Source organism: Oncorhynchus clarkii, chromosome 24 (assembly GCF_045791955.1).
Source record: "Oncorhynchus clarkii lewisi isolate Uvic-CL-2024 chromosome 24, UVic_Ocla_1.0, whole genome shotgun sequence".
In the NCBI taxonomy this organism is placed as follows: Eukaryota; Metazoa; Chordata; class Actinopteri; order Salmoniformes; family Salmonidae; genus Oncorhynchus; species Oncorhynchus clarkii.
Window position 1 is genome coordinate 41,289,674 of NC_092170.1, and position 9,814 is coordinate 41,299,487.

General features: G+C 43.5%; 1 protein-coding gene across 7 annotated transcripts in view; it reads left to right on the forward strand.

The window, feature by feature from the left end:
- The window catches only part of LOC139383135 (protein-tyrosine sulfotransferase 1-like), a 70,672-nt gene that overhangs the window by 25,112 nt on the left and 35,746 nt on the right, over positions 1-9,814 (forward strand). The window lies entirely within an intron of this gene.

Sequence of the window (9,814 nt, forward strand, 5' to 3'; positions counted from 1 at the left end):
ATTAGCTTGTAAATCAGGGGTCAGTGACCTTGTAGTCAATTAAGGGTGAAACAAGGCTTTGTGACGTTAGATAACAAAAACCAGACAACTTGAAGTAACAAAAAGCCACACACACTCTGTAATGCTTCCCGTGATTTAGTGGAGAGATGAAGTTTGGGCAGCCAGAGTCTTCAAGTTTTTTTTTTACAAAACTAGGACAAAGGGCTGAAAATGAGGACGCAGCCAGGCAGAACCTCCATGCATCAACTCACGGAGCTATCTGGGTCACAGTGGCTCTCCCACCCCTCATTCTCAGTGAAGCTCAGCAAGCCATTTAGGTTCTGGTTCTAGAACACACCCCTCTGTTGTTAGCTTCTGGTTCTAGAACACAGGCCTCTGTTGTTAGGTTCTGGTTCTAGAACACAGGCCTCTGTTGTTCGCTTCTGGTTCTAGAACACAGGCCTCTGTTAGCTTCTGGCTCTAGAACACAGGCCTCTGTTAGCTTCTGGTTCTGAAAGCTGTGTGCTCTGTTCTGTTCTGCTTTCACAACAAGCTGCTGATAACTAATACATTCCTGTTGACTCTTATGGCGCCAAATAACAAGCAGTTATCCCTGGGGTTGTTTCCTGTTTACAAGATACTGTCTCCTCATTCACTATGTTGCTCATCTAGGAAAATGGCTCAATGCCGTGGTTGAATCGTAGGCTGCATCCCATAGGACAGGGAGCCATTTGACACACACTCCTAGCACAGCGTTATGGTGAGCAAGCACCATTCATCACCAGACTGACAAGGTCTAAGTGGTGAACTGATCAGGCTCTGGTTAAAACATTCCCTTCCTGGTGCAGTGAGACAAGTCAGGACTGGTCCACATCTCTCGCTCTCGCTGTTCCAATTCATCCCAAAGGTGTTTTTGTATGAACCTCGCTTTGTGCATGGGGGCATTGTCATGCTGAAACAGGAAAGGGCCTTCTACAAACCAAACCGTTGCCACAAAGTTGGAAGCACAGATTTGTCTAGAATGTCCTTGTAAGCTATAGCGTTAAGATTTCCCTTCACTGTAATTAAGAGGCCTAGCCCGAACCATGAAAGCAACTTCAGACCATTATTCCTCCTCCACCAAACTTTACAGTTGGCACTATGCATTGGGGCAGGTAACGTTCTTCTGGTATCCGCCAAACCCAGATTCGTCCGTCGGACATGCCAGATGGTGAAGTGTGATTCATCACTCCAGAGAACGCGTTTCCACTGCTCCAGAGTCCAATAACGGTGAGCTTTACACCACTCCACCCGAAACTTGGCATTGAACATGGTGATCTTAGGCTTGTGTGATTCATACTCGGCCATGGAAACCCATGTCATGAAGCTCCCGACGAACAGTTCTTGTACTGACTTTGCTTCCAGAGGTAGTTTGGAACTCGGTAGTGAGTGTTGCAACCGAGGACAGACGGTGTTTACACGCTATGCGCTTCAGCACTTGGCGGTCCCGTTCCGTGAGCTTGTGTGGCCTACCACTTCACGGGTGAGACATTGTTGCTCCTAGAAGTTTCCACTTCACAATAACAGCACTTACAGTTGACCGGGGAAGCTCTAGCAGGGCAGGTAACCCCCACCACCACTCTACACTAGACGGGTAACCCTCCACCACCACTCTACACTAGATGGGTAACCCTCCCCCTCCACCACTCTACACTAGACTGGTCACCCTCCTCCACCACTCTACACTAGACGGGTCACCCAAGGTAAGGTCATGTGTTTAAAGCGGGCCCAGAATATTTTCTAGAGAACCAACATGCTGTGTAAGATATGTAGATAGAAGGGATCGGATGTGTTCTATGTTGCATTTGATTTCTCTTCTCATCCCTCCATCGTTTACCTCGGGTGTCTGCCTGACTTCCTGGTTGCCTCCATGTTGACCCCTCTCTGAGACGGCACTGAAGTGATCGTCCCAATCAGGGCCAGACTCAAACATCTGTTGCACTTCTCAAAAAACAGACTTGAGGTTGAAACGAGAGAGATTCCCCAATGTTGTGGTCCTCTGTAACAAATACAACATCATACAATACTTCACTTGGTTCAACTATTGTCCTCATTGTACTGTTACTCGGATATCATATTTAAAAACTGCAGACATTTCTCTCCACCCTATGACAAAAGATGAAGAATGGCAATGAAATGAGTTGTAAAATTGCAATTGTTTCGGGTAGCCCAACATGTTTTTACTCAGGGCCCCCAAAACAATATGGCCAACTCTGACTGCATATATGAGTAGCAGACTCACTGCTGCCCCTCATGATGATTTCAAATGTTTTGTGCCCCCCCCCCCCCACCCAATCAAAGTGCCCATGTTGTAGTGGTTGCTAACCCTGGTCCTAATATAGCTGTTCCACTATGGGAGATACAGGAGTACCCTTCAACCTCCAGCCATGGATCATCTGAAGGGGTTAGCTGCTACATGAAGGCACAGTGAGGAGTTCCACCTCTTTACCAAACTGTAAGGGGCTCTAGAGTGTTCTGGAGTGTTCCAGAAGAGGCCAAATGTCTTTGTTAAGCCCTCCTCTCCATATCTCTTAGGAATGCTCTCTGGGCACTGTAGCAATGTAGATAGACAGACACGGTGTAGTCAGTTTTTTTTTATTGTGGGGAGAGAGATTGTGAGCTGTGTACTCTTGACCCTTCCCCTGTTACAAGTACAACACGGGCCCTGGAGAGACAGTAACCCACAAAGAGGGATGGAAAGACAAAGAGCTGTGTCGGGCCCTCTGTCTGGTGGGCCCTCTGTCTGCCTGTCGGGGCTCTCTGTCTGTGTCTCTCAGTCTGTTTGTCTGTCTGTCTCGGTCTGGCGGGCCCTCTGTCTGCCTGTCGTGGCTCTCTGTCTGTTTGTCTGTCTGTCTGTCTGTCTGTCTGTCTGTCTGTTTCAGTCTGTTTGTCTCTGTCAAAGAGCCAGACAGACAGCCTCCCACTGCACACGCACCACCCCTCAGCACATTGATTACCATCAAGTATGAATAAAAGGAGACCTTAACCAGAGCCCTCTGGACACAGCTGAAGACAGACAGCAGAGACGAGATAACATACACAGCCATGTGGCCATAGAGGAGAAACCGGGACTGTGAAATATGAAGAATAGGGCTTTCAGTAAACAGCACAAGTCTCAACAGGATTAGTATCTTTGCCCTGAGCTTAGAAAACGACTGAGAAGCCAGCTTTGCTGTACCAGGACAAACTAGGCATTTTCTGGTGAGTCCTTTAGTAAGGACGACAAATCATATTATATTTGCGCTACCAAAGGTGGGTATCGTCTAGTATTGTACCTCAAAACAACGATCCTCACTGTTCACATTTCAATGGAAATTGATTGAATTTCTGTCTGTCTTGAGGTTTAATTTATGCTTGTTGGACTTTAATTGTTGCTGGGCTTTAGCGGAGATGTCTAAATGCTGTGTGATTTGCATCCAACAACAACAACAAAAACGGTTCTGAACGTTCCCCGGCTCTTACTTTGCTTCACTCAAACAGGAAAACAACAACAATGAAGCTTTTCTCATACTCTGTTAACCAGCCTACTGATTTACATACTCGGTTAACCAGCCTACTAATTTACATACTCTGTTAACCAGCCTACTAATTTACATACTCTGTTAACCAGCCTACTAATTTACATACTCTGTTAACCAGCCTACTAATTTACATACTCTGTTAACCAGCCTACTAATTTACATACTCTGTTAACCAGCCTACTAATTTACATACTCTGTTAACCAGCCTACTGATTTACATACTCTGTTAACCAGCCTACTAATTTACATACTCTGTTAACCAGCCTACTAATTTACATACTCTGTTAACCCAGCCTACTGATTTACATACTCTGTTAACCAGCCTACTAATTTACATACTCTGTTAACCAGCCTACTAATTTACATACTCTGTTAACCAGCCTACTAATTTACATACTCTGTTAACCAGCCTACTAATTTACATACTCTGTTAACCAGCCTACTAATTTACATACTCTGTTAACCAGCCTACTAATTTACATACTCTGTTAACCAGCCTACTAATTTACATACTCTGTTAACCAGCCTACTAATTTACATACTCTGTTAACCAGCCTACTAATTTACATACTCGGTTAACCAGCCTACTGATAAACATACTCTGTTAACCAGCCTACTAATTTACATACTCGGTTAACCAGCCTACTGATAAACATACTCGGTTAACCAGCCTACTGATTTACATACTCGGTTAACCAGCCTACTGATTTACATACTCGGTTAACCAGCCTACTGATTTACATACTCGGTTAACCAGCCTACTGATTTACATACTCGGTTAACCAGCCTACTGATTTACATACTCTGTTAACCAGCCTACTGATTTACATACTCGGTTAACCAGCCTACTGATTTACATACTCTGTTAACCAGCCTACTGATTTACATACTCTGTTAACCAGCCTACTAATTTACATACTCGGTTAACCAGCCTACTGATAAACATACTCGGTTAACCAGCCTACTGATTTACATACTCGGTTAACCAGCCTACTGATTTACATACTCGGTTAACCAGCCTACTGATTTACATACTCTGTTAACCAGCCTACTGATTTACATACTCGGTTAACCAGCCTACTGATTTACATACTCTGTTAACCAGCCTACTGATTTACATACTCGGTTAACCAGCCTACTGATTTACATACTCTGTTAACCAGCCTACTAATTTACATACTCGGTTAACCAGCCTACTGATAAACATACTCGGTTAACCAGCCTACTGATTTACATACTCGGTTAACCAGCCTACTGATTTACATACTCGGTTAACCAGCCTACTGATTTACATACTCTGTTAACCAGCCTACTGATTTACATACTCGGTTAACCAGCCTACTGATTTACATACTCTGTTAACCAGCCTACTGATTTACATACTCGGTTAACCAGCCTACTGATTTACATACTCGGTTAACCAGCCTACTGATAAACATACTCGGTTAACCAGCCTACTGATAAACATACTCGGTTAATCAGCCTACTGATTTACATACTCTGTTAACCAGCCTACTGATTTACATACTCGGTTAACCAGCCTACTGATTTACATACTCGGCGTTACTCAGCCTAGACGAGGGGGGAGGAGGTGAAGCAGGACGAGGGGGGAGGAGGTGAAATGTTAGTTTATGACGACAACAGTGACAAACAAAACACGCATCTATACTTTTCCTCTCTTTTACACACCACCTTGTTCATCTTGGAGGTCGTTGAGGCTGAAATACTTTTTTCAGTTCTTTTTTTTTCTTTTCAATTTGGAGCAGCTGCAGATGCCACCTTGAAGATTGTTGATTTACTGTTCAATATTCATGCTTTTCTCTCGCTCTGATGCCATCATTATGCCACCTTGAAGAATGTTTATGTATTGTTCAATATTCATGCATATATTAAATACTCAGTACCAGTCAAAAGTTTGGACACCTATTCATTCCAAGGTTTTTCTTTATTTTTACTATTTTCTACATTGTCGAGACATCAACATTATTAAATAACACATGGAATCATGTAATAACCAAACAAGTGTTAAACAAATCTAAATATATTTGAGATTCTTCAAAGTAACCACCTTTTGCCTTGATGACAGCTTTGCACACTCTTGGCATTCTCTCAACCACCTTCATGAGGAATGTAATTTCAATTAACAGGTGTGCCTTGTTAAAAGTTAATTTGTGGAATTTCTTTCCTTTAATACATTTGAGCCAATCAGTTGTGGTGAGACATGGTAAGGGTGGTATACAGAAGATAGCCCTATTTGGTAAAAGACCAAGTCCATGTTATGGCAAGAACAGCTCAAATAAGCAAAGAGAAATGACTGTCCATCATTACTTTAAGACATGAAGGTCAGTCAATCCGGATAATGTCAAGAACTTTTGAAAGTTTCTTCAAAACCATCAAGCGCTATGATGAAACTGGCTCTCATGAGGACCACCACAGGAAAGGAAGTCCCAGAGTTACCTCTGCTGCAGAGCCCCAGAGTTAACAGCCTCATAAATTGCAGCACAAATAAATGCTTCAGAGTTCAAGTAACAGACACATCTCAACATCAACTGTTCAGAGGAAACTGCGTGAATCAGGCCTTCATGGTCGAATTGCTGCAAAGAAATGGAAGAAACACATTAGACCGGTGGAAATCTGTCCTTGGAGTCCAAATGAGAGATATTTGGTTCCAACCGCCATGTCTTTGTGAAACGCAGAGTAGGTGAATGGATGATCTCCACATGTGTGGTTCCCACCGTGAAGCATAAAGGAGGTGTGGGGGTGATTTGCTGGTGACACTGTCAGTGATTTGTTTAGATTTCAAGGCACACTTAACCAGCATGGCTACCTACCACAGCATTCTGCAGCGATATGCCATCCCAGCTGGTTTTGCGCTTAGTGGGACTATCATTTGTTTTTCAGCAGGACAATGACCCAAAACACACTTCCAGGCTGTGTAAGGGCTATTTGACCGAGGAGAGTGATTGAATGCTGCATCAGATGACCTGGCCTCCACAATCACCTGACCTCAACCCATTTGAGATGGTTTGGGATGAGTTGGACCGCAGAGTGAAGGAAAAGCACCAACAAGTACTCAGCATATGTGGGAACTACTTGTTCAAGACGGTTGGAAAATATTTCTCAGGAAGCTGGTTGAGAGAAGGCCAAGAATGTGCAAAGCTGTCATCAAGGCGAAGGGTGGTTACTTGGAAGAGTCTAAAATGTCAAATTTTGATTTGTGTAATACTTTTTCGGTTACTACATTATTTTAAAAAAAGAAATAATACCTTGAATGAGTAGTTGTGTCTAAACTTTTCACTAGTACACTGTGTGTGTGTGTGTGTGTGTGTGTGTGTGTGTGTGTAAAATATATAATACATCATATTTATATATATTATTTATTTCTATATTTTGTGTGTGTGTGTGTACGTGCGCACACACAGGAGGCACTGCACTGTAAACATACAGGATAAGCAGTAGCTCCTCCCCAGTTTTGTGGCCGTGGCAACAACCAGAAGTAGGCCTCATGCAGCAGAGACTCTTTTCTTCTCTCCTTTCCTTTGTCATTTCTCAGAATGCATGCAGAATTGTTGTGGTCATCTTAACAGTGTAGCTAACTGACATCACCGAGGAGAGAAGGGGAAGAGACTCTCCTTTCCTTGTCATTTCTCAGAATGCATGCAGAATTGTTGTGGTCATCTTAACAGTGTAGCTAACTGACATCACCGAGGAGAGAAGGGGAAGAGACTCTCCTTTCCTTGTCATTTCTCAGAATGCATGCAGAATTGTTGCGGTCATCTTAACAGAGTAGCTAACTGACATCACCGAGGAGAGAAGGGGAAGAGACTCCTTTCTTTGTCATTTCTCAGAATGCATGCAGAATTGTTGCGGTCATCTTAACAGAGTAGCTAACTGACATCACCGAGGAGAGAAGGGGAAGAGACTCTCCTTTCCTTGTCATTTCTCAGAATGCATGCAGAATTGTTGTGGTCATCTTAACAGTGTAGCTAACTGACATCACCGAGGAGAGAAGGGGAAGAGACTCTCCTTTCCTTGTCATTTCTCAGAATGCATGCAGAATTGTTGTGGTCATCTTAACAGTGTAGCTAACTGACATCACCGAGGAGAGAAGGGGAAGAGACTCTCCTTTCCTTGTCATTTCTCAGAATGCATGCAGAATTGTTGCGGTCATCTTAACAGAGTAGCTAACTGACATCACCGAGGAGAGAAGGGGAAGAGACTCTCCTTTCCTCGTCATTTCTCAGAATGCATGCAGAATTGTTGTGGTCATCTTAACAGTGTAGCTAACTGACATCACCGAGGAGAGAAGGGGAAGAGACTCTCCTTTCCTTGTCATTTCTCAGAATGCATGCAGAATTGTTGTGGTCATCTTAACAGAGTAGCTAACTGACATCACCGAGGAGAGAAGGGGAAGAGACTCCTTTCCTTGTCATTTCTCAGAATGCATGCAGAATTGTTGTGGTCATCTTAACAGTGTAGCTAACTGACATCACCGAGGAGAGAAGGGGAAGAGACTCTCCTTTCCTCGTCATTTCTCAGAATGCATGCAGAATTGTTGTGGTCATCTTAACAGTGTAGCTAACTGACATCACCGAGGAGAGAAGGGGAAGAGACTCTCCTTTCCTTGTCATTTCTCAGAATGCATGCAGAATTGTTGTGGTCATCTTAACAGAGTAGCTAACTGACATCACCGAGGAGAGAAGGGGAAGAGACTCTCCTTTCATTGTCATTTCTCAGAATGCATGCAGAATTGTTGTGGTCATCTTAACAGAGTAGCTAACTGAAATCACCGAGGAGAGAAGGGGAAGAGACTCTCCTTTCCTCGTCATTTCTCAGAATGCATGCAGAATTGTTGTGGTCATCTTAACAGTGTAGCTAACTGAAATCACCGAGGAGAGAAGGGGAAGAGACTCTCCTTTCATTGTCATTTCTCAAAATGTATTTATTTGCTAGGTTAATCTGTTCGTGACATACAGTGAAGTTGTCGTGACAGTGGAGCTGACATTACTAAGGAGATGAGGCAGGGACTCTTTTTTCTTTGATCTCTGGCATTTTTTTTCACAATTTATTGATTAGTTGGGGTTTCCTTTCTCCAATCTGTTCATGAGATACCCAGTGAGGGTAGCCTAGTGGTTAGAGCGTTGGACTAGTAATCGGAAGGTTGCTAAGATCGAATCCCCGAGCTGACAAGGTACAAATCTGCCGTTCTGCCCCCTGAACAAGGCAGTTAACCCACTGTTCCCCGGGAGGCTGTCATTGTAAAATAAGAATTTGTTCTTAACTGACTTGCCTAGTTAAATAACGGTAAAATAATTTTCCTTCAATTCTCAAAGCATTCAGAGTGAAAAAAACAGCGCCCCCTCTGTCTCCGTATGTGTAGCCCATCTATCTGATGCTGTCTGGTCAAACAGAGTATGACATTGTGCCGCCCGTAGCATTGAATGCAATGGAAGCCAGTGAGCATTTGGCCTCCCATGATAAAGAAAAGTATAAAATAATAGCCAATCAGCGTTGAGCTAATCTGAGTGAGCTCAACCATGATTGGTCTGGGCACATCAAAAAAGTGTCAAGGGAAGCCAGTGAGCATTTGGCCTCCCATGATAAAGAAAAGTATAAAATAATAGCCAATCAGCGTTGAGCTAATCTGAGTGAGCTCAACCATGATTGGTCTGGGCACATCAAAAAAGTGTCAAGGGAAGCCCGTTTGGATTTGATCTTCACTCCTATCGCATCAAGAGAAATATGGAATTGACAGAAACAACTTGAATGGCTGCATCTCGTTGTGTTGTCCTCCCAGTGACTGACTAACTAGCTATTAGCCTTTCGTAATGTAGCCACGGATGGAGATAGGGATTTGGACTTGTGGTTTTACTTAATTCTCCATACTGGCCAATGATTATAACGGTGATTCTAATCCAACCATTAATTCATACCCCTGTACCCCTGACCTGAGAGGATGGAAGTTAAATATGTAGCTAGATGTAGAAGGCTAATGTTAACTAGCTAACGTTGCCAATGAATGGAAGTAAGGCTAGCGAGCAGGCTAGCGAGCAGGCTAGCGAGCAGGCTAGCGAGCAGGCTAGCGAGCAGGCTAGCGAGCAGGCATTTCAGCCAGGGACAACAACAACTAACAGTGTGTACTGTATGACACAGTCATAGACTGTTTAGTCAACGTGAAAGAGGAGGAGGATGGCATTGGTGTTTCTCTACCAGTAGGGTGTTTTTTTTTTCTACTTGCAAGCAAACACACACACACAAATCAGTAACATGGACAG